The sequence below is a fragment of the Bos grunniens genome, chromosome 1 (genome assembly GCF_055505025.1).
Source record: "Bos grunniens cultivar Pamir isolate PY7600 chromosome 1, Bosgru_T2T1.0, whole genome shotgun sequence".
Classification (NCBI taxonomy): Eukaryota; Metazoa; Chordata; class Mammalia; order Artiodactyla; family Bovidae; genus Bos; species Bos grunniens.
Genome location: NC_141165.1, coordinates 62,831,685 through 62,836,702, shown reverse-complemented (window position 1 = coordinate 62,836,702; position 5,018 = coordinate 62,831,685).

The following is a 5,018-nucleotide window of genomic DNA, read 5'->3' as shown; positions in this document are numbered from 1 at the left end:
AGTAGGGTTTCTTGAAGGAAAGAATTTTTGTTGTTCAGTCACTAAGTTGTGTCTGACTCTTTGCCACCCTATGGACTACAGCATGCCAGACTCCTCTATCTTCCACTATCTCCCAGAGTTTTCTCAAACTCATGTCCACTGAGTCAGTAATGCTATCTAATCATCTCATCCTTGTCACCCTCTTATCTTTTTGCTTTCAATCTTATGCAGCATCAGGGTCTTTTTCAATGAGTTAGTTCTTTGCATCAGGTGGCCAAAGTATTGGAGCTTCAGCTTCAGCATCTGTCCTTCCAATGAATATTCAGGGTTGATTTTCTTTAGGATTAACTGGTTTGATCTTCTTGAGTTGAGCTAAAAAGGAGAAGAAAGTCATTCTCAGGAGAGGGTACAGGATAGAAAAGGAGCATGTCAGCGAAGTCAGGCATGTTCTGGGAAGAATTTATTTGGAGAAGTGGTGAGTGATGGCTCTAAGGAAGTGAGAAGGAGCCAGATCATAAAGGGAGGGCCTTTCACACTATAATATGCTAAGGAGCATATATTTCTCTGGAATTCTCTAGGAGAGATATTGAAGCATTGTAAGCAGGACAATAATGTAATCATTTTGTTTTAGGGAGGCTACTCTCAGTGTAAAGGATGGATTTCAGAAGGACAAGAATATCAGTTAGAAGGCAAATCAGATACTTCCTCTGGGTCATTTCAAACCCTCTCACCCCACCTCTTCTTACAGAAGCCATTGCTGGAGTATGTGCTACCTACCTCTCACTTCCTGCACCAGAGATCCCTGAAGCTTTGAGGGAGGGGGGTGTCAAAATCACTGCTCGGCATTCATGCCAATTGCAGCCTGGAATTGCTAGGGACCACCCTATGTCCATGGTGCCACCCTTAAATAGCCAGAATGGGAACTGAGAAATCATCACTTCCTCCTTTCACATAACAGATCTGAACAAGAGTGTTTGTGGTGGTCAGCTTGGTAGAGCAGACTGTTGGCTTTCCCCCCTTCTAGTTTCTTCATTCCTACTCCCCAGGATGAACTACCCAAATAAACCTTAACACAAGCCCTTGTTTTAGATTCTGCTTCTGTGGAACTCTGAAGACTAGAGACTATCACATAAATCCCAGAAAAATCACGTGTGCCTGAAATAAAGCCTGGCAGTGGGAATGGAGATGAGGAAATGACCTCATTCATAAGATCTTAAGGATGTGGGATCAGGAGCCTGACTATGAGGAATGATGAGATAAGCCTAGGCCTGGGAGGATTTCAGGTGTCTGATTCAGGTGGTGGGGTGGATGGTGATGCCATTCACAGAAAGCTGTAAAGAAAAAAGAAACAATACTGGAGGAGTGAAGGAAGAAGAGACTTCAGATGTGACTATATATAAAATGTGAGATGGTTTTAAATGATCCAGGGGATGATGTCCTGTGGGAAGTTTTATAAAAAGTTGTACACACACACACACACACACACACATATGATAGGTATAGAGCTATACATACATGCATAAAATATATACTATGAGTACATAAAATACAAAGAACTGAAGAACAAAGATGAACATGTGGGGAACACCTACTGGGGGGTTGGGCAATAAAGGGTGGGCAATGATTCTCTATATAATTCAATGAAATATACTGAAATCTAGCTCAAGAAGAAGGGAAAAAAAAGAAGTGACACATTTCAAAGGAGGAAAATGTTTTTAAAAGGAAGAGAAGGTTTATGAGAACAGAACCAGAGGTACAATTGATAAGAACTGAAAAGTATACATTAGATTTGACAAGTGGAAAGTCACAGGTGACACTGGCAAACAAGTTTCAGTGGAAGTAAGTGCTAAAGCCAAATAGCAGTGAGTTACAGAGTGAATGGAAGAGCAATAAGAAAGTTAGAAAAGAAAATAACAACATAGAATTTTTTCTGCCCCCCCACCAACCAGAGATATAGATAGATGATAGATGGTTGGATAGATCTGTTCTATCTTTATGATAGATAATCTGTTCATTATTTTAAAATTCAGACAATAGAGAAGAAACAAATTTTAAAAATAACTTTTAGTTCCATTCACAGACACTACTATTATTTTGGTATGTCTCTTTCTAGACTTTTTCCTATTCATATGTAATACTTTTAGCAAAATATAATCATATTCTATATACTATCTTATAACCTGTTTTTTCATATAATAATAGGTAGTGAACATCTTTCCATGTCCATACATCTATATTAAAAAACATCATTTTTAATGACTGTGTAGTATCCCATTGCATGAATGTATCACAATTTACATATCCAATTTCCTATTAAGGAACATAAAACATTTTTATACTGACAATCCTGTAATACAGCTATACATACCTGTCTATTTGCCTATGATCAATTTTGTGGAAGAAGTGTGACTCTATCAAAAAATACATTTGATATATATATATTCTTTTTGATACAAGCCTACCTTTGTTACATTTGACTTTATTGTACTTTGCAAACACTGCATTTTTTACAAATTGAGTGGTTGTGACAACCTTACATTGTGACCACTTTGCATCTAGCAAGTCTGCTGTCACCATTTTCCCAATAGTATCTGTTCACTCTGTTTCTCTGTGTCACATTTTGATAATTCTTGCTACATTTCACACATTCTTCTTCATACTATTATATTTGTTATGGTGATCTGTGATCAGTGATCTTTGATGTTACTATTGTACTTGTATGGGGGGCACCACAATCCATGCTCATATAAGACAGTGAACTTTCTATAAATGTTGTATGAGTTCAGACTTCTTCACTGACCAGCTCCCCGACCTCTCTGCCTTTCCTCAGTCATCTATTCTTTGAGACATATGAATACTGATATTGTGCTGTGCTTAGTCACTCAGTCATGTCCAACTCCTTGCAACCCCATGGACTGTAGCCCGCCAGGCTTCTCTGTCCATGGGATTCTTCAGGCAAGAATATTGGAGTGGGTTTCCATGCCCTCCTCCAGGGGATCTTCCCAACCCAGGGATCAAACCCAGGTCTCCCACATTGCAGGTGGATTCTTTACTGTCTGAGCCACCAGGGAAGCCCAAAAATATTGACATTAGGCCAATAACTCTGCAATGGCCTCTAAGTAGACAAGTGAAAGGAAGATTGCATGTCTGTCATTTAAATCAAAAGCTAGACATGGTTAAGCTGAGATAGGCTAAAAGATAAGCCTCTTGAGCCAAACAGTTAGCAAAGCTGTGAGTGAAAAGGAGAAGTTCTTGACAGAAAATGAAGCACTACTCCAGTGAAAATGAAAAGAAAGTGAAACAGCCTCACTGATGATATGGAGAAAGTTTTAATGGTCTGGATAAAAAATTAAACCAGCCACATTATCTTAAGCCAAAGCCTAACCCACAGCAAGGCCCTCTCTTCAATTCTGTGAAGTCTGAGAGAAGTAAAGAAGCTGCAGAAGAAAAGTCTGAAACTGGCAGAGGTTAGTTAATGAGGTATATGGAAAGAAGTCATCTCCAAAACATAGAAGTGCAAGGTGAAGCAGCAAGTTCTGGTGTAGAAGCTGCAGCAAATTGTCCAGAAGATCTAGACAATTAATGAAGGTGACTCCACCAAACAACAGATTTTCAATGTAGATAAAATAGCCTTATATTGGAAGGAGATCCCATCTAGGATTTTTGTAGCACGTCAATGCCTCACTTCCAAGAATCAAAAGACAGGATGACTCTCTTGTAAAGGGGCTAAGTAAAGGACTCTCCTGTAAAGGACAGGCTGACTCTTGTAAAAGCTATAAGCTGATGACTCTAAGTTGAAGCCGTTGCTCATTTACCATTCCAAGAATCCTAGGACTCTTAAGGATTATGCTAAGTAACTCTGCCTGTGTTCTATAAATGGAACAAACACTGGATGACAGCATGTCTGTTTACTGAACATTTTAAGCCCATTGTTGAGACCTGCTTCTGAGAAAAAAAGCTTTCTTTCAAAATATCACTGCTCATTGACAATGAACTTGGTCACCCAAGAGCTCTGATGGAGGTGTACAGTGAGATGAATGTTGTTTTCATGCCTCCTAATACAGCATCCATTCTGCAGCCCATGGATCAAGGAGTAATTTTCACTTTCAAGTATTATTATTTAAAAAGTACATTCTGTAAGGCTATAGTTGCCAAAGATGGTGATTCCTCTGATGGATCTGGGTAAAGTCAGTTGAAAACCTCCTGGAAAGGATTCACCATTCTAGATCCATTAAGAACATGCATGACTCATGGGAAGAGGACAAAATATCAATGTTAACAGGAATTTGGAAAAAGTTGACTCCAACCATCATGGACGACTTTAAGGCATTCAAGACTTCAGTGGTGGAATTAATTTCAGATACAGTAGAAATAGCAAGCATCATTTACTATGCTAAAGCATTTGACTGTGTGGATCACAACAACCTGGAAAATTCTTAAAGAGATGAAATACCAGATCACCTTACCTGCTCCTGAGAAACCTGTATGCAGGTCAAGAAGTAACAGAACTGGACATGGAAAAACAGACTGGTTTCAAATTAGGAAAGGAGTATGTCAAGGCTGTATAGTTGCCCTGCTTATTTAACTTATATGCAGACTACATCATGCGAAATGCCAAACTGGATGAAGCACAAGCTGGAATCAAGATTTCTGGGAGAAATATCAATAACCTTAGATATGCAGATGACACCACCCTTACAGCAGAAAGCGAAGAAGAAGAAAAGAGACTCTTGGTGAAGTGAAAAAGGAGAGTGAAAAAGCTGGCTTAATACTCAACATTCACAAAACTAAGATCATGGCATCCGGTCCCATCACTTCAGGGCAAATAGAGGGGGAAACAATGGAAACAGTGACAGACCTTATTTTCTTGGGCTTCAAAATCACTGTAGATGGTTATTGCAGCTGTGAAATTAAAAGATGCTTGCTCCTTGGAAGAAAAGCTATGACCAATCTAGACAGCATATTAAAAAGCAGAGACATTACTCTGTAGACAAATGTCCATCTAGTCAAAGCTACGGTTTTTCCAGTAGCCATGTAGG